The 21,592-nt window shown below is 39.2% G+C and overlaps 1 pseudogene; it reads right to left on the reverse strand.

Moving 5' to 3' along the window:
- Nucleotides 1-4,712: 4,712 nt before the first annotated feature.
- Nucleotides 4,713-21,026, reverse strand: LOC102853454 (annotated as a pseudogene).
- Nucleotides 21,027-21,592: the final 566 nt, after the last annotated feature.

The raw sequence follows: 21,592 nt of genomic DNA on the forward strand, positions 1-21,592 counted from the left end.
TAAAACAAGCTTGGAAGCAGGAATGGCATCCACTTTCAGAATGGCTTGCCTCTGGAAACTATAAACAGTGTTCATGCCTTTCGTTCGTAGGGTCGCTATGAGTCATCTATGATTCGAAGGCACCTAACAACAACAATGGCATAGGTGCTTACAGTATTTCCCTGGCATCTGGAAATCACTTAGTTTATAATTATAATTTATAATGCAAAATGGATAGATGAATCACACTTTACAAATTTCTTTTTCTTTTCCCCTTGTTGGAAATTGTGTGTGTGAGGCTCTGAAGCAAACGTGACAAACTGTAAAAGGTAAGGAAGGCCAGGTTCCCCATGTCTACTGTCGGGCACTGACAATGTTTTTTTGTTTCAAACATTTTTGAAACACCTCAAATCCATCCATCCTCATGATTATCATAAACACCTTGAGTAATGCTCATAAAAGGAATTCATTTATTTGAGTCCTTTTAGAAAAACAGTAATCCAGAGGTAGAGAAAGTAAGTCTGGGAAAATAGTGCACCAAGAAGTTCATTCAGCCTGGTCTCTGTAGTCTTTCTTGACTTCCTGTTCTCTTATACAGATGACTCGCTTGCTCAGGAGCCTGTGCTCACTGAAAAATGGGGCAGTTTGTGCATCTGTTTCACCACACAATCAAAGTACCAAGAGCTCTGTTGGTTCCTTGAATAACAATTAAGAGATCCTGGCTAAATAGGCCATTTTCTAGGATTGAAAATCCTAGCTGCTATCGGCTTCTGGTCTGACAAGAGAAGTGGTCCCTATAATGCATTCAGTACAGTTGATGATCGAATGAATGACTTATTTCAGTATTAAACACTATTCTTTCCACAAGCCAGCAAGCCATAGCTAGAGTCTGAAAATGCTTAGAAGGTCAGCTCAAAGAAAGGTCTGTTTTCACCTGTGTTTTTCAAAGCGTGCAACAGTAATGAAAATTTAGCCAGTTGGTGGAAAGAAAGTATTTCTTCTGTCAGCTTTTGTATGCTCAGTGATTACAGAACTGCCAACATTATTATTCTTGCCAATTCACACGGTTGCCTGACAACCTCTTATCCATTTGCATTTTTCAGTTATTTTCCAACAGTATAATTTGGAAAGTTTAAGGATATACAAAAGTGGAAGGCTAGAGAAATCTACCGAAATCTATATTATTTTGAATTATTATAGCTGCAGTCTTATTATCCGTAATAGTGGTGAATTCAGATTCAAACAGGCCGAATTGTTAAATATTCGTAACGACACTATAATATTTGTATATTGATAGGTTCAGCACAAAAGCATAAAAAATTGATCATGCTATTTCAACAGAAAAGAACATTAGAAATAGTCTTACACTGTATCTTGAAATAACTTTTAAAAAATCCATAGTATTTTTACTATTAAAAGAAGAAAAGAGGAGATGTTTAGACCTAAGGATTCAGAAGCAATTATCTTGCTTGCTTTTACACAAACATATCTAAGGGTAATAATTTGGTTGTTGTTGTTTTTATGTGCCATCAAGTCACCCGAGACTCATAGCATCCTATGTAAAAGAGCCCTAAACCCTGTTCTAACCTGTGCCAATCTTACTGTCTCTGACACACCTACCACCATTACCCAAGTCACTGAGTCAATCCATCTTATCTAAGGTCTTCCTCTCCTGCACTGTCCCTTCACCCTTCCAAGCATGATGCCCCTCTCTAAAAACTGGTTCCTCCCTGCATCATATCCAAAGTATGTCAAAGGAAGTTTCAGAATCCTTGCCTCTGAGGAACAGCCTGGATTAATGCTGTCTAGGACAAACGTGTTTGCTCTCTTAGCAGTCCATGGTATATTCAGTACTCTGCTCCAACATCACAGCTTAAAGGCACCAATTCTCCTTCTACCACCCTTATTCATTGCCCCACCCTCTGATGCATTAGCAAGTGATTGCAAAGACCATGGCCTAGATCAGGCACACCTTTGTCTCTAGACTGATGTCATTGCTCTTCAGTACTCTAGAGAGGTCCCTGACAGCCAACTTTCCAAATGCAATTAGTCTCTTGATTTCTTGGCTGCTGTTTCCAAGACTGTTAATTGTGGAGCCAAGCAAATTAAAACCGTTAACAATCTCAATCTCTTCATCATCTATCATGATGCTGCCCAATTAGCCGAATGGTGAGAATCTTTGTTTCTTGATATTGAGCTTTAATCCATATTGGAGGCTGTAGTCCTTGACTTTCTGCAGCAAGCACTTCAGGTTCTCCTGAGTTTCAGCAAGCAGGGTTGTGTCATCTGCCTAACGCAGATTGTTGATCAGTTTTCCTTCAATCCTCATGCCACATTTCTCTTCATGTAGCCCAGCCTTCCGGATAATCTGTTCTACATATAGGTTGAAAAGGTATGGAGCTAGGACACATCCCTGATGTAAAACCTTTCCAATTTTGAACCGTGCAGTGTTTCCTTTATCTGTTCTGATGACTGCCTCTTGGTCAAAGTATAGAGTTGGCATTAGCACGATCAAGTATTCTGGGATTCCCATTCTTCTCAGAGTTAACCACAGTTTGTTGTAATCTACAGAATCAAAGACCTTTGCATAATCAATGAAACACTGATAGACATTTCTCTGGTACTCCCTACTTTCAGCCAAAATCCATCTAACATTAGCTACAATATCCCTAGTAGCACAAACCCTTCTAAACCCAGCCTACACTTCTGGCAGTTCTCAGTTGCTGTGCTGTTCCAGTGGTTTTTGGATAATCTTCATCAGAATCTTGCATGCATTGATATTAATGATACTGTTCAATAATTTCCACACTCTGTTTGATCACCTTTCTTTGGAATGGGAACAAATACAGATCTCTGCCAGTAAGTTGGCCAAGTGTTTGTCCTCCAGATTTCTTGGCACAACTTGATGGGCACATCTAGGGCAGCATCTGTTTGTTAAAATATATCAATTGATGTACTGTCAATTCCTGGGGCCATATTTTTGCTGATTCTTTCAAAGCAGCTTGAACTTCCTCTTTCATTACAACAGGCTCTTGCTCATATGTCATTTTATGAAATTCTTCTGTGTCCACCAATTCTTTTGGTACAATGACTGTGTATACTCTTTCTATCTTCTTTTAATACTTCCTGGATCATTTCATATTCTGCCCAAAGCATCCTTAAGTATTGCAATTCAAGGCTTGAATTTTTTCTTCAGTTTCTTGAGCTTAAGAAATGTTAAGCAAGTTTTGCCCCTTTGATTTTCTAATTCCAGCTCTTTGCACATCTCATTATAATACTTTGCTTTGTCTTCCTGCACTGCCCTTTGACATTTTCTGTTCAGCTCCTTAATATTTTGATTTCTTCCCTCTGCTTTGGCTTCTCAGAGCTCTAATGCAATATTCAGAGTCTCTTCTGACATCCATTTTGGTCTTTTCTTCCTCTTCTGTCTTTGTAATGACTTTTTGCACTCTTCCTGATATCTTCCCACAACTCATCTTGTCTTTGCTCATTAGTGTTCAAGGTCTCAAACCTGTTCCTAAGATGGTTTGGAAATTCAGGTGGGATAGACTCAAGGTCATAGTTTGGTTCCCATGAATTTGATTTCACTTTATTTAGCTTCAGCTTGAACTTGCATGTGAGTAGTTGGTGGTCTGTTCCACAATCAGCTCCCTGTCTAATTTTCACAGCTGATATAGAGCTTCTCCAGTGGTTCTCTCCATAAATGTAATCAATCTGATTCCTCTGCATCCCATCAGGTAAAATCCATGCGTATGACCTGCATTTATGTTTCTTATAAAACGTATTTGCAATGAATAAATCTTTGATTGTGTAAAATTCAATCGTTCTATCTCCAGCTTCATTTCTGTCACCAAGTCTTTTTTTCCGACTACTGATCCTTCTTCTCTGTTCCCAACTTTCGCATTCCAGTCACCCATTATTATGAGTGCATCTTGATTGCATGTTTGATCGATCTCTGACTCCAAAAGTTCGTAGAAGTCTTTTATTTCCTCTTCTTTGGCCCTGGTTGTTGGTGCATATATCTGAACGATAGTGGTATTCAGTGGACTTCCTTGTATGTATATGGGTGTTATCTTGTCACAAGGTTATATTTTAAGACGGATCTAGAAATGACTTTTCTTAACTATGAAAGCAACCCCATTTTTCCTCACCTTTTCATCTCGAGCATAGTAGATCATATGATCATCTGACTCAAAATGCTCCATGCCGGTCCATCTCCTCATGCCAATACCTAGTATGTGAATATTTATGTGTTCCATTTCTTCCTTAACAATATCTAATTTTCCTACATTCGTGCTTCTCACATTCCATGTTCCAATCACTAGTGTCTGCTTACAACTCTTCCTCCTCCTTTGTGTTTCCATACTTGGAAGCTCCACCCCAGTTGCCCTATCTGCTAGTCTAAGCGTGTTCTATTATACATAGGCTTTTCAGAGGCCTAATATTTTGGAAGTGGATAGCTAATCCTTGTTCCTTGTATGTCTTAACTGAATGCTCAGATTTAGAACGGTATCTGACAGACAAGCATTTTAATGAAAAGAGCACATGAAAGCTATTTCCCCAACTATAGAATTAACCAATAATTTCAGTGTTGTCCCCACCCTTGACATGAATGTCTTGACCCATCCATTTCCCTGCTGCAGCACCATCCCCTTCTACTCACACCCACTCCCTTCAACACCTATCTATCTCCTGCTACCCAGTCCTTGAGCTGATAGCTTCTATCTCAAGCTTTATGGGCTTTTGTGATTCTGGGTGATGTGTACCTGTTTGGGGGTTGGGGGAGGAAGCTGAGTCCCCGTCTCCTGTGCATTCTTTCCCTTCTTGAACTTCTCTTCCACGCATGAGCAACAGCAGCCGAAAATGCAGGTGACTGAGGTGGCGATGCCCTTGTCTTCTCTGGCGGCTGACAGTGACATTCTCGCTCCTCCAGCCGTGTCTATACGGAGGCCGATGGTGGCGCAGAGACTGTGAGACTCCTGCTCAGCGACTCGCCTTGGAAACCTCTGTAGTAGCCACCGAGGAGACCAATGGGTTGGGAATAACTGGGTAAAGCTAAAAAACCAAAAACTCTAGGAGAAAGGCATTACAGAAAGCATTACCATCCTAAAGAAACCATATGAACTGTTTTATCAGTATTTTTCTCATGAATAAAAATATTCTGATATTCTCTTCAAAACAAGACCCGAAAAAAGAGAAGTACTAGTACTATTTTTCATGAAAATAAGATACAACATTTAAAAAGGCAAAAGAGTTTCACCTCATTTACATAAAATTAGGTTGTACTCGAAATTCCATCAAGTCTACAAAAGGGCACGCATTCCTGGAGTGGGTAACTATGTTCTGAGAAGCAAGAGTCACTCCAGGGAGCTTTATCAAACTGTTGTTTACCCATCTCAGTAGGTGAGCTTTGACTCCTTACACCCAGCTTTCCACTGCAAAAATATAAATACAATGACTTCAGATCTACACAACTTTGACCTTTAAAAAGACATTAATTTACCAAAATAAGTATCTAAAACTCCATATGCAACTTGCCACCATCTATGTTATTGTTTTTGACTTCTTATGAGTATCCAGATCCCAGGTCAGGTACAGGATGTAGTCAGAGAGTGGTAACCAAGCTGGGTTAGCATGTACTAGAGAAAATAAACCTTAGAAACACAGGTTATTGCCAAAATTATTGAGGCATACATTTTTTATAATAGCTGTCAGAAAAAAAATATTTTCTCTAATGATAACACATAAAATGTCTTTTATAATGTTAAATATATAAGGTGTTACTACAGTAGTTTCATCATATGATTATCTGATTCAAAGTGGCAATAGCTGGTCGATTACATCTCACTAATGCCTAGTATGTTAATATTCACGTGTTCCATATCATTTTTAACAATATTCAGTTTTCCAACATTCAAGCTATGAACATTCCATGTACCAGCTGTTTAACGATGTTTGTCATTGACTTTCCTCATTTTAACTAACTTCCAATCTGAACGCTACCATTACACTACAATAACTATCCTCTTTGTTTATTGTTCATAGGATTTTCAAAAGCCTATTATTTGGGAAGTAGATGGCCCATCCTGCTTCCTAATCTGTTTTAATCTGGAAGCTCCACAAAACCTGTCCACAATGTGAAGCCTTTTTGGAATTTGATACATCAATAGCCAAGATTTCAGTATCACAGCAACCCTCAAAAAATCACAGTACAGAAAACTGACAGACAAGTGCTGCACCACTTCTAACAATGTTCTTTCTAAACAAGATCAATAGCCCGCCCAGCAGATCCCGTTTGCCCACACAGAGGCTTCCCACAGAAGCTGATTGTAAACAAGATCAGATACAGTTAATCAGCTTACACTTGATTGTTAATAACATTTAGAAATGTCCAGTTTACCACGGTTTTCAAGTAAATCACACTTACCCACCAGGATCCAACTGCACCAAGCTAAAGTCTCACTCCCAGGCAGGACTAGACTGAATCTTAAATACCAAGGCCCACCCACAGATCCTGTTTGTCTACACAGAGGTTCTCACCCAAGATGACTTTAACTGAGATCAGATACATTTAATCAGCTTACACTTGACTGCTAACACAATTTGGAAATCTAAACACTGAGCAAATTATCTGAGAAGGTGAACTCTATGAAGAGGATTGTGGCATCAGGATTGGAGAGAGCCTCATCAATAACCTGTGTTGTGTAGATGCCACAACTTTGCTTGCTTAAAGGGAGAAGGCTTTGAAGCACTTGATGTAGAAGATCAAGGAATGCAGCCTTCAGTGTGGATTGTGTCTCATTAGCAAGAAAACAAAGATGCTTACCACTGGACCAATAGGCAGTGTCATGATGGATAGAGAAGAGATTAAAACTGTCAACAGCTTCATTTTGTTTGGATCCACAATTAACAGCCTTGGTATGAACAATTAGGAAATAAGGAGACTCATTGCAGTGGGAAAATCTGCAGTTAGGGACCTTTCCAAATTATTGAAGAGTAGTGATGTCAGTTTGAGGACTAAGGTGTGTCTGATTCAGGCCTTGGTCTTTCTGATTACTTAGATATGTGTCTGAGAACTGGACAATGAATAAGTGTGACAGAAAAATAATTGATGCCTTTGAGCTTTGGTGTTGGAAAAGAACACTGAACATTCCATGGACGGCCAAGAAAATGAATAAATATGTCTTGGAGAGGGTGCAGCCAGAGTGACTTTGGAAGCAAGCATGATGAGGGTTCTAAGGTACTTTGGACACATTTCTAGGAGGTGCTATTCCTTGGAGAGGGAAATGATGTTGGTAAAGGTGGAGGGTCAGCAAAGGAAAGGAAGACCCTCAACAAAGTGGATTGACAAGGTGACTGCTGCAATGGGCTTTTGTGTGTCAGGAAGTGTGAGAACGGCACAGAACTGGAGTAGGTTCAGAACTTTTATTCGCTATGAGTTGTACTCAACTCAATGGCACCTAACAACAAAAACAACAGTCGATTTTGTTTTCTCTTCAGCAGGATTCTATTTGGATATGATATTAGTGATATTGTCAGTAACTGCCACACTCTGTTGGATCATTTTGTTTAAAATGGGAATAAATATGGATGTCTTCCAGTCAGCTAGTCAGGTAGTTATCCTCCAAATTTTTTTCACATAGCCTACTGAGCACAGCCAGGACCACATCTGTTTGTTGAAATATATCAATTGGTATCCTTCCATCAATTCCTTGGGCTCTGTTTTATGACAATTCCTTCAGAGCAGGTTGGGCTTCCTCCTTCATCACCGTTGCCTCTTGCCTCTTGGTTATATGTTGGTTTGGTTTGTTTTCTTCTTCTTCTTCTTCTTCTTCTTCTTCTTCTTCTTCTTCTTCTTCTTCTTCTTCTTCTTCTTCTTCTTCTTCTTCTGTGCCAGCCAATTATGGTCAGCTCTTAAACTTCCTGAATTCTTCCTTTTGCTTTGACTTACTATTCAGTCTCTTCTGACATCCATCTCAGTCTTTTCTTCCTCCTCTGGCTTTGTTATAAATTTACTTTCTTCGTGAATGATATTTTTTTTTAACATCAGCATTCAAGGCAGAGTTATTCACAATCATGAGAACATGGAAACAACTTAGATGTCCAACCACAATTTAATATGTTGAGAAATTATGGTACATGACTCACAGCTGAGCCTCTAGCAGGTTTTTAGTGACAGTAAATGGCACAGGAGGAGATAGCCTAACTTTCTCCTGCAAAGCAGCTGATACACTTGAACCAGGAAGAAAGATCAATAGTCAGAAAATATGGTCTTGGTGACAAAAAGTTATTCTGGGTATAGAATAATAGTACTCTGAACAATCAATGATATAATCATTGTGAATACCTTTTATAAGAAACATATATCAGGCTATATGCATGAATTTCATCTGATGGTATACCCAAGAATCAGATTACAACTGTGGAAAGAATCCTTGGAGAAGTTCAATATCAACAGTGGAAACTGAGCCAGGTGTGGATTGTGGAACAGATAATCAACTACTCATATTCAAGTACAAATTAAAGCTAAAGAAGCTTAAATCATATCCATAGGAACCAAAATTTGATTGAGTATATCTCCCCTAAATAATAAAAAAAAAAACACCTTAAGAACAGGCTTGAGGCCTCAAACACTAATGAACAAAGACCAGATGAACTGTGGGAAGATATCAAGATATCTTGAACAACTCATAACTGCCCCTCTGACAGGTTTTCAGAGACTTTAAATCACAAAAGAAGAGATTGCCCATTTTTCTGCCATGGAGCTACTGGTGCATTCTAACCGCTTGACTTTTAGTTAGTGTTAAAACTCTTTATTCACTGGGCTAACATGAACCATTTTTACAAGTATTCTGTTAAGAGAGAGTTTATGGATTTCAATCAATGACCTTTCATTTAACAGCCTAACGCTCCTCTGTCGTGGTTCCTTACATGTAACATTTTGTTGCTGTTGTTCCTAGGTGCCGCTGAGTTGAGGACAACTCATAGTGATTCTATGAACAGCGGGTCTGATCTCTGGCCTATTATATGTCATCTCATTATCATGGACACACTTGATCCCATTGCTGGAGTCGCTGTGTCTTTTCATATCTTTTTTTAAAATTTTCTACTAGTTTATATACAAAATTCGAATTCATAAATTTCTGACACCTATTTTGGTTTTTAAATGAAACACACCATGTGCTCCCTCATCCGGGTGAAGGGAGTAGGTTCATTTCAGCTCAGTAGACTGGCGGACTAGAGCAAGATGCATCCTGTCCATCAACGTTCCCTAAATCTTCCTTCTCACATTGTATTTTTTTGCACAGTCTGTCTTTTCATGCTTAATGAGCAGTAGCTTAAGGATAAATAAAAACAATGGAAAGCAATTCATTCCCCAGTGAGACATATTCTTCAGCAGTTTCTATGAAGGAATAATTTACTCATAAAAAAGAAAGATTATGTCATGATACTGTTGGCTAAATAAATACTGCAGTTCCTTAAAGTAGAATTAAAAAGTAGTCATTATCCTCTTAAAATATACTCTAATGAGTAAGATTGCTACTTAACTCACTAGAAATTTCTTTACTCCACATACACTTACATGATATGGTTTGATAGAGTTCTATTTAGACTCCCTTTTAAAATATGACGGAATGAACGGATCCTGGATTAGTTCTCCTTCTCAAACTCATGTTCATTGTCATGGCGTTACAGGTGACCCAGAGCTGACCTTCTAGCAGGTTTTCAGAGGCTGTAAATCCTTTGAGAAGTGATTACTCAGCTTTCTTCCACAGAGCAGCCGACAGATTCAAACCTGCAGAGAGGTACAGCATTTCAACTAGTGGTACAACCTCCCACAGACTGTGCCAGCAGGGCCAAGGTAGCATGGAAAGCTTAAAACTTTGTTAAACAAAGCAAAAAACCCAAACTTCAGAAGCAAAGAGATGAAATATTAACTATATTCTTTTTTAAAAAAATTTTATTTTATATTGATTTACATACAAAGTTCATAACATTTGTGTGGGTTGTTTTTCATACCGGATCTTTCCCTTTTCTCTAATCCTTCCATTCTTCCACCCAACAAATTGTGTGACCATGTGATTAAGTAACTCCGCCATTAGATTCTCATTCTCATTCTACAATAATGGTCTTATACAGTATTTGTCCTTATGAGACTGAGTTAGTTCACTCAGCATAACTATATTCTTCAAGTAGAGAAACAAATCCAGAGACGCACAGTTACAGTACTCACAATATACGCTTTACCCTCACAATGTCTAGACATCATTGAAAATATTCTGGACATGCAAAGAAGCAGAACAGAAAGACCCATAACCAAGAATAAAACTGATAAATAACAACAGAACTGTAGATGGCAGAATTAATTCAGTTAACCATCAAGGAGTCTAAAAATACTACTCTAAGTATACTCATGGTCAAACTTTATAAAAACACTCTGGCCAGCATGAGGGCTGCTGCCTCTCATACCTATTAACTGACTTCACAAGGAGTCACCGTTGACAGCATCTACGTTGTAAAACTCATTCTCATGAGGTCGGGCAAGCTGCACTTCCTTCCCCTCACCAGCATAAATTCTGATACCAACCACCTCTCCCAGGGATCTCCCAGACCATGCAATCGTGGAGTCCAGCAGGTAAGTGAACAGGTTACAAATCAGATTGGAAAGGGGACACAATTCTTCAGTCCGGACAACATCTCAGGTGCCTTTGCTCATCCTGTGACCTTCACCTTTGATGTTTCAAGCAAGTGTTCCAAAGTTCCTGTTGCTATTTTTGTGTGTGCTTTTGAATAGGAACCAACTCAGAGCTGACCCTGCAGTGGGTTTTCAGAGGCAGTAAGTCACATGAGAGGGGACTGCTCACCCTTCTTCCTTGGACAAACTGGTGCCTTCAAACCACACACCTTTAGGATTACTGAGTAGCTTCTTACCACTAGGTCAACACAGGTCCCTATGAAGTTCTTATTCCTGCTATGACATCACTCTACTGTGAGTCCTCCAACCCTGTTGAGAGAAAGCACTGGCTTCCTGGGTGACAGATCTTACTCAGCTCTCTCATTAGCTCAACACAGCAACCTTGAGAGAAGGCCCTGGCTTAGTGGGTGACAGATCTTACTCAGTTCTGTCTTTAATTCACCACAACTCCCAGCTGCCGCTGTGGCGATAACTCAATATGGGTTTACATGCCTCTGGTGCAGGAAATCTCCAGAAGACACACGCTGCTCTCTCTTCTTCCTTCTTTCTGCTTGAGAGTTCCATTTCCCACCCTGAGACTGCTCCATATAAACGTGGCAGAATGGCAAGACTAACCATTCCCATAGTCCACACAGCTTACTTGCATGTTCCCACCCAGATTCACATAACAGAAGTCAAGGCCAATGGCCTGGGATAAACATTGTGAAGAGTAAGTCCACTATTTTTATCTTAATGAGAAACATCATTGTAGTGAGGAAATGTACAGAGACAGGCTCTCAGTAAAGAAAACAGTAACAACAAATTGGAAATTCTGACACAGCTTTCCTTGCTGAATGTGAGAAGGACTTGAAGCACTTGCTGCAGAAGACCAGTGACTACAGCCTTCAATATGGACCGTATCTTCAATATGGATTCCATTGTCAAGAAAATAAAAATTCTCACCAATAGGTAACAACATAATAGAAGAAGAAAAGATTGAAATTATCAACAATTTCGTTCTACTTGAATCCACAATCATCACTTGATGCCAACTTTTTCTTGGTAAAAAAATTGGTATTGCGTTAAGAAAGTGTGCAGTCTGGTGCCACTGTTGTAAAACAGGACTGACCTTGGGGTTGGGGAGAGACCGAGAAAGATGGGTTCAGTAATGTATACTGCATTGAAACAGATGAGGGAGAAAACTGTTTAAGAGGCATATGTGATTAGGTATTTCTGTCATGACAAAAGTCTAGAGTGAAGGCTACATGGTAGAGTGGAACTGTGTTTGTAAAACAATGAAAGACTTACTTTTCCACGAGGGTAGTGTACTAGAGGGGAGGGTTGGGAGGGGAGAAAAGTGCAACAATGAATGAATGGAAATCCAAAGTCTCTGTAAATTTTTACTGAAATTAATAATAAATTTAAATAAAATTTAAAAAAGAAAGTCTGCAGTCAAGTAGCTCTCTAAATTACTGAGAAGCAATGATATCAGTTTGAAGAATAAGGTGTTACAAGAAGACAAGACCCAGGGGAGACGTTGCCTAGAAAAATGACTACAAAACCTCTTTAATAAGAGAAAGTATTTTATGATGCCAGCAGAGCTTTGAGGACTATCGTCCAAAATGAGTGCGCTGCCTCCTGATCTGTTTTGTTCTGGGCTTTTTATAGGAAACAGACAAAGAAGTGGTTCTAAACTCACTAGTGGTTGTGAAGCATCAGTATTAGCTTTACACGGTCAGCAGGGCAGGGATTTGTGTATTGGGCACATCCTGCCTTTCTAGATAAAGGAATACTTTCTACAAAGTCACACACAGCTTTTCTACTCTAGTAATAAAAGAAACGGTCTCATAGAATTACAGCCTTCCTGGTTTTTCAGATAAAGAAGCACCCACAGAGCCTGTCTTCTCTCCTCCTAGAAGTTTATTTTCTTGGAAAGACTATTTCTCCAGGGCTCCTCCTTCAAAGGTGCACCTCATGGATGTGAGACCTGGATGATGAATCAGTATGACATAGGAAGATTTGATGCCTTTGGGCTGTGATGCTGGAGAAGAAAGTTGGATATTTCATGGACCGCCAAAAGAACAAACAAGTATGTCTTGGAGAAATTGCCATCAAAGTTTTTCTTGGGGAAACTAAGAAAAGAGCAAGTAAATAATGAACACTGCATTGGAACAGATCAGAGTTCTCCTTGGAGCAAAGATATCAAAGCTTCAACTCCCGTTCTTTGGGTATGTTTCTAGAAGGGGCTACTCCCTGAAGAGGGACACCATGTTTGGAAAGGTGGAGTGTTGGCAAAAGAGAGAAAGGCCTTTGACCAGATGGACTAACATAGTGATTGTAGCAAGGGGCCCAAGTCTGTGAGAGCTGAGGAGGACAGCACAGGATAGGGCAGGATTTCGAGCTGTTCTTCCTAAGGCCACAAGAAGGCAAACTCTACTCAGAGGCACCCAAGATAATAATAATAATAATGTAACACACACACAAAAACAACACACATAATGAAAGTTTAAAAACCACAGTATGTTTAACACTTGATGAGACGCTTCAGAAGAAACCATCAGAGACTTTCTAGACCAGAGAATAGAAACAATGAAAATTGAAGCATAGAAACAAATAGCTGGAAAATTAACAGAGCCTCCGTGATCTTTGAGATAATATCAAGATACTTGGCAAGACTTTGAAGATTTTTGAGGATAAGAAAAAGAAATAGAGGTGCACAAAGTGTGAGCATAAATGTGACCAAAACATTTCAAGATTTGATATGAAATATAATTACATAAAGCTAAGAAGTTAACAAACAGACTAAACATAAAGATAACTAGACCAAAATAAACATAATTGAAGTGTGTGTGTGTGTGTGTGTGTGTGTGTGTGTGTGTGTGTGTGTGTGTGTGGAGAGAGAGAGAGATGATATAGAGATACAGATTTCATACAGATATAGAGAGATAAAAATAGAGATAGAGATATAGCTATATCACCCTGATCCAAGCCATAGTCTTCGCAATTACTTGATATGCATCAGAAAGCTAGAAAATAAATAAAGATGACAGATAAAGAATTGATGCCTTTGAGCTGTAGTGCTGGAGAACAGTATTGATCAGACCATGGACTGCCAAGAGAATAAACATATCTGTCCTACAGAGGGTGAAACCAGGCTGTTGCTTGGAGACAAGGCTTTTGTAGCTCTCTCTCTCTCACATACTCTGGGCATGTGGCCAGGAGGGATCAGTCTTTGGAGAAGGACAACATGCTTGGAAAGGTTGAGGGACAGCACAGGAGAGGAAGACTCCAGAAGGGATGGATTGATACAGTAACTAGGGTAATGGGGATAGATGAGTCAGAGACAGTGAGATTGGCTCAGAATAGAGCAGAGTTGAGCATTATTGTGCATAGCATTGCTATGAGTTACAAGTGACTTAATCACACATAACAACAACTATCTATAGAGAGAGGCTTCTTTATTTTTCTCATTTAAAGCCTGATAAAAACTTGAAGTAATTTTAAAATTCCACCATCTCAACTGGAAAGTAGAATTGTATTCACTCATTAAATGCTAAGAGTGTTCTAAGACAAACCTGAAAATATCCAGCATGCATGTTTGATTTCAGTACAATAGACTGAGGACCAAGCATATATCATGTACATGTATCAAGACTAGTTTGCACATAATCATCATCACTGTCATCGTCGTCATCTTCACATTTTTCTTTTCAGTGAATTCCATTGCTCATCAGCAATATTTTAATGAAAACATATTGATGAAAAGAGGCTGCTCCTTGGAGTCAAGGATTCTGAAGTTCCGTCTGACATAATTTGGAAATGTTACAAGGAGGGACCAGTCCTTGGAGAGGGATGTTATGCTTGATAGGGTGGAGGGACAGCTCAGGAGAGGAAGATCTTCAATGAATGAGATAGATCGACTCAGTGACTGGGGTAATGGGGGTATAGTTGCGTCAGAGAGAGTAAGGTTGGCTCAGCATAGAGCAGGGTTTAAGGCTGTTGTACAGAGGGTCGCTATGAGTAGCAAGCAACTTGATGCGTGTAACAACAACCACCATATTACTGATAATAAAATATTTTTGGGCCCAATTAATGATGGATTAATCAAAACATTCTGGACTGCTGGTGTTGCTGGAATCAATGTTTTTACAGCTGGGGACTGTGAGGTGGGCATCTGGACTATAAATCATTGCCCTGTGAGGGACATCGGAGCCCCTATTTTAATTGAAACAGACATGGTTTGTGGGGTTGGTGTAGCCAGTGTGAAAATACTAGGTCTGCTAGTAACAGAACCAACACTTAGCTTTGGAGCTGTAATTCTTCCTGCAGCACCAAGTGTCTTTTTTTCTTTTTGGATTTAAGTCTATAATTTGGAGCAGTCAAGCAATACCTTTCAGGTGGCATCTAGGATCGGAATATGGTTTGATCAAAGGCAAGGGAGTTTGACTTCTGTGGTGTGCAATATATAATTAAAAATCTCTTGGGGGAGGAGAACTGAAAGATTGGTCAGCACAACATTGATTGCCAATCACACATCATCTGTATCAACAGTTGCATTCTTAGCATGGCTTGAAGAAATGTTTGCATTGTCTACAACTGTAATGACATATCGGAAGGCAAAATCCAACATCTGATTTCTAACTTTTGGCTCCTACTCTGTAAAGCCCATGTCGTTCAGAATCTGTGCCATCATCTGTGCATCTTTTGGCCTGCTCTTGAGAGAATTCGTCTTGCTCTGATATCTGGTGATCAGACTTCTTGAGCTAAATCGTCCACATGAATGTATTTCAGTCCTGATCTTGAGGTAAGCTCTTTGCCTAGTGTGGTTTTCCAACCCCTGGTGTATCAATGATCAAGGTGGTAAGCTGCAGCTTGGTCCTCTCCACAACGGTTCCTAGTGCTTCGACTTTGGCTCCCCACACACCTAAATCAATCTATCTATCAATCGATCGACCTATTGCTCGATCAATCTATCTGTCGATCTATCACTATCTATCTATCATCTATATTTATATCTATCTATCTGTCTTTGTTGTGTGCACTGTGGAGTTGAAACTGACCCATGGTTGACCCTCCAGTGGGTTTTCAAAAGCATTTAGTTGCATGGGAGGATTTGCCTATTCTCCTTTGGAGCGCTGGTGGATTCGAACCACATGCCTTAAAGATTGCAGCACAGCTTCTTGCCTCTAGATCATCAGTGGTGGTGGTGCTGTGTACCATAGGGTCAGAACCGACCCATGGCTGACCTGCTGGTGAGCTTCAGAGACAGCTAATCACAGGGGAGGGAATAGCCTATCCTTCTCCACTAGAGCTCCCTGATAGACCTATATCTAATCTATCGATATCTATATCTATATCATCTGTATCTATCTCTATCCCTATCTCTATCTCTCATCTATCAATCTATCACATATCTATTTATCTATCTATCATCTATATGTCTATCTATCTTTTAAAGCACTCAGAAAGAAAAAATTCATTAAACAACAGGTCAAAATGATAAAATAACCTTTGACTTTTCATAGGAAACAAAGTCTGAGAACAAAAAAAATCAAATGTTAAAACTGTTAGTGAGAAATTGCAACTTGCATTGAGAAACTCTTCTTACAAATAGAAGGTAAAATATGTATTTTCAAAATAATTCATCTCCAATGTAAGGAATGTTAAATAAAGTTCTTCAAATCAAAGGAAATTTATACCAGGTATAAATGAAAATCTAAATATTGAACATAAAAAAATTGCAAGGTGCTCTTGTCTTTAAAATGTATGTAAAAAAATAATTGATTATTTAAAAATTAATTACAAAATAACGCTGAAGATGTAAGATGCATTATAGTAAAATCCGGCAGTTAAAACAGAGGATAAAGAGAATGATACTGCTGTTTGCTGCTGTGTACCAGAGTTGGAACCGACCCACAGCTGCATTCCGGTGGGCTTTCAGAGACAGATACTTGCACTGGAGGAGAATGCCTATCTTTCTCATTCAGAACTGCTAACAGCCTCAAACCACGTGCCTTCAAGACTGCAGTGCAGCTTCTTGCCACTAGGCCACCAGATCTCCCTTATACTCCTGTTGGGTTTTTAAAATATGCATGAAAATAAACAGAGTAATACTATTAGGTGGTTAATGTTGTTATTGTTGTTATGTGCCTTGAAGTTGACTGTGACTCATAGCAACTCAATGCACAATAGCTCTGAGCCCTGCCCTATTCTGAGCCAATCTCAGACACATCTAACTCCATTACCCCAACAATTGCATCAATCCATCTCATACAGGGCATTCTTCTCATATGTTGTCCCTCTACCCTTTCAAGGATGATGTACTTCAAAGACTAGTCCCTCCTAGCCATCTGTCCAAAGTATGTGAGAAGGAGCTTCAAAATCCTTGCCTCCAAAGAGCAGCTTGGTTTTGCCCTCTCCAAGATAGACCTGTTGGGTCTCTTAGCAGTTCACAGTATGCTCACTCAATACTCTTCTCCAGCACTACAACTCAAAGGCATCGATTCTTCTTCTATCATCCTTAGTTATTGTTCAGCTCTGTGTTGCACAGCAAGGAATTGCTAAGAGTATGGCCTAGATGAGGCACACTTTAGTCTCTAGAGTGGCACTGTTGCTTTTCAACACACTGGAGAAGTCTCTGACAGCAAATTTACTTAACGCAATTGGTCTTTTGATTTCCTGACTGCTGGTGCCAGGAGGGCTGATTATGGATCCGAGTCAACTGAAATTGTTAACAATCTCAGTCTCTTTTCCATCTATCATGGTGCTGCAAATTGACCCAGTGATGAGAATCTTTGTTTTTTTGTTTCTTGATGTTGAGATGCAGTCTATATTGAAGACTACACCCCTTGACCTTCTGTAGCAAACACTTCAGGATCTTCTCAGTTTCAGCAAGCAAGATTGTGTCATCTGCATAATGGAGGTTGTTGATGAGTCTTCCTCCAATCCTGATGCCACACGCCTCCTCATAAACGTCTAGCCTCTTCAATGAACTGTTCCACATACAAATTGAAAAGTTTGGAGACAGAGTGCATACCTGATGCACTCTTTTCCTGATTTTAAACCATGCAATGTTTTCCTGGTCTATTCTAATGACATGGGCATAATTAGGTGTTCTGGGATTCCCAAAAATAGCTATTATTAATATAAACATTAGACAATAATTTTCTTTAAAAAACAGAATCATAGCAAAAAATATAAAGGAATAAACCAAATAAAATTTTTCAAAAGGTGTATGATGAGAAATGAAGCAAAGATCATATAGGACAAGAACAAAAGCACAAGACAGATGGGAGACTTAAACTCTAATATTGCAATCAATAATCAGATATTTCATGAATAATGGCACTATGAGAATGCTCGTGTATAAATGACAATTTGTCCAGTGCACTGATGTTTTCTAATAATACTAAAGATGTACCTACACTATAACAAAGCTATTTCTATATATTTACTCAAGATAAATAGAAATGTATGCACTTAATATTCTATTAGTGCATTCATTTATGATTCATTAATAATAGATTAAATTGGAAATAAGTAAAATGTCCATAAACAGGAAAATTGATAAAAATTGCAGTATTTTTCTAAAATTGAATGGTATTCAGTAATGAAGGGCTATGAATTACTGACACATTCAAAATATGGATAAACCACAAAAGCATCAAGGATCTAATTTAGATTATTTCAATAAAAGGAACATAATAAATGCAGATATGGGGTACAGTTGTGGCATTTGTGAGAAATCAGTAGCCTCTGGAAAATTTGGATCTAAAATTAAAGAGAAGATGGAAAAAAGATGCATATTTAACAATACTTCCAGCAGACCAAGGTCATGTAATTTAAATGTAGCAAAACATTTCTTCTCGTCAAAATACCATAAAGCAATAATAATTCATCTGTTTGTATCCACACCCATCATACTTGTCCAAGTCTACTTGCTCCCATGACATTATTGGGTAAACGTGGTACAGTTGGTCCAGATTAGGTGACACTTTCAGAAGAGGTGACACCAAAATCATTATCTACAAAATTTCTGTCCAGTGTTTCAACAAAGACTTAGATTTTTAAAAAAATATAATGATATTCCTCTAGTTGGTTATAATACCAAAAGCATTTCTCATATGTATTTCAATATATGTAAAAGTCTAGATAGAACTCTACGCCAATTTACTTTGTGAACCTGCTCATACACTTCACTGAAGCTGTCATTATTATTCACATTAGAGTGATGCTTTGAATGTCTGATTGAATCTGCATATCTGCTAACATACACTGAGGGGTATTTTTCTGGTGTTTTATCTACAATACTGCAATAACCAGTCTTTCTTCTTTTTTTCTTAATTTTTTAATTGATATTTTAATGAGAGTTTGCAGAAAACTTGGATTTCAGTTCATCCATTGTTGTGCATTTTCCTCCTTACCCCCCACCCCGTTCACTTTTTCTTTAAAAATAGTCTTTAATTGTTGCACAATTTCCTCCCTTCATGCCCCGCTCCTCAGTCCACTCTGCTATGCAGCTTTTATTCTGGACTGTTGTCGTGTGAATAATACCTAATCATATATTTCTTTTAGACAGTTCTTTTCTCATCTATTTAAATGCAGTGCTCATTTCTTATCCCTTCTTTTCTTAGTTTCTCCCCAACTCTCATGTCAGTTCTGTTTTATAACAGTGGGATTATGCAGTATTTGTCTTTTTGTGACTGAGATATTTCACTCAGCATGATGTCCTCCAAGGTCACCCAATTTTTTAAATTTTTATTGGGAAAAAACATATTGGGGGTACAAGGAGGTGAGGGTTGGGGGCAGAAGGGTAGGATGGGCAGGGTTGCAGTTGCAGAGCTGCAGAAGTTGGTTGGTGGGGGGGAGCAGGTGAAGGAAATGAAAGTGATCCAGTGGGGACCAGATGCTACAAGAAAATGACAAGAATTTTCCAATGTCAACTGTCTTACTGATTTGGGAACCAGATGCCGACTCTCTGGCTTCTTCATGCTGAACAGGGGCGTTGATGTGAAGGGGGAAAGGGAGGACACTTTATCACCTTACTGGTGATCTTGGGTTAAGGCTGCTTGCCTTCTTGTTCTGTTAGAAGATATTTTCCTGTCACCCATTTTGTATACTATTTCATGAGTTTCTTGTCTTTCAGTGCTACATAGTATTCCCATTGTGTGAATATTCCACAGCTTCTCTAGCCATTCATTTGTTGATGGCACTTGGGTTGCTTCCATCTCTTTACTATTGTGAGCCAAGCAACAATAAACATGGTGTGTATATATCTGCCTGGGTGGCAGCTCTGGTTTCTTTAGGGTATATTCCCAGTGGTGCAATTGCTGGATTAAATGGTAATTCTATTTCCAGCTTTTTGAGAAAGCGTCGTACTGCCTTCCACAACGGATGCACCGTTTTACACTCCCACCAACAGTGGTAAGTGTTCCAATTTCTCTACAACCTCACCACCATTTGGTGTTTGCTGCTCTGTTGAACTTTGCTATTGTTTCTGGGGTGAGATGATATCTCATAGCTGTTTTGATTTGTATCTTTCTTAGAGGTAAAAAAGACATCACTTTGGGGAAAGTAGAGGGTCAGTGAAAGGGAGGATGAAATCTAAGGAGCTGGGTTGACGCCGTGACTGGAACAATGTGCTTGAGCACGGCAGGGACACAAGGATAGGTTCCCATCTGTTGTTCATCGAGTTTCTGTAAGTTTTAGTCAATTTAATGGCATCTAAAAACAAGGTTAATTACTAACTGTATCAATAATATTTTTGAGAATAAGTTGGTGATTAAAAGAAGAGACAAAAGTAAAAGCCTTCTGTTAAGTTTCTAATAATATTATAACTCATAATGCACTAATTCAATATAGGAAGAGTTTAGAAACAATTGTATTTACTAAGGGAGCTCTGGTAGGCTAGTGGGTATGGAATTGCACAGCCAACATAAGCGCAGGTGGTTAGAAAATCTACTGAAGGGTCAAAGGCACATAACAACAACAAGTTGTTATGTGCCATCGAGTCACTTGCAACTTATAGCGACCCTATGTACAACAGCCCTAACCTCTGCTCTATCCTGTGCCAATCGCACTGCCTCTGACATACCCATCCCGATTCCCCAGTCACTGAATCAATCCCTCTCATAGAGGGTCTTCCCCTGCTGTGTTGTCCTTCCACCCTCCCAAACATGATGTCCCTCTCCAAGGACCTCTCCCTCCTTAAAACATGTCCAAAGTATGTCAGACGAAGCCTCAGAATCCTATAATTTTAAAGAATTTTTTATTTAAACATTTTAGAGCTGGTTATAATATGTTGTTGTATGACTAAAATTGTTCATGAGCATTAGGAAGCATTCTAGATTGTCTGGTACAGGAGGAGGTTCATGGCGAGTTCACCACGAGGTCCCATGCAAGGTGATACCACTGACATGTGCCATTTGATGAAAGTTGCTCATGTCAATCTCACTCTCAACTCTGTAATTTGGTCCACATTTGGCCTGAAATAGTTTTCTCTTCCTTCTCACAGAGCAAATGTCTCCATATTAGCAACATCTTCCAGGTCTTAAAGCTTTCTAAACTCTGGTAGCCTGGTGGTAAGAAGCTGTGCTGCAATCCCAAAGGCATGTAGTTTGAATCCACCAGCTGTTCCTCAGGAAGATAGGTGATCTCCTCTCATGTGATTTACTGCCTTTGAGAACTCACTGAAGGGTCAACTATGGGTCAATTCTGACTTAATAGTATCTGACAACAACAACAAAGAGACCTCTTTATCCCCCTGTGTTTAACACTTTTCTCTATCTGGTTACATGTCCTAGTCTTTAGAGTGTTATGCTGCTAGCCCAACAGCCATGCCTCTCTAGAAGGTTCAAATTCACTGGCTATTCTGTGGGAGAAAGATGGGCAATCTTGTCCTACATGGTTGACAGTCTGGGAGAGTCACTGGAGGATCAG

The sequence above is a fragment of the Elephantulus edwardii genome, unplaced genomic scaffold, assembly GCF_000299155.1.
Source record: "Elephantulus edwardii isolate Elephantulus edwardi_28Jun2011 unplaced genomic scaffold, EleEdw1.0 scaffold00368, whole genome shotgun sequence".
Classification (NCBI taxonomy): Eukaryota; Metazoa; Chordata; class Mammalia; order Macroscelidea; family Macroscelididae; genus Elephantulus; species Elephantulus edwardii.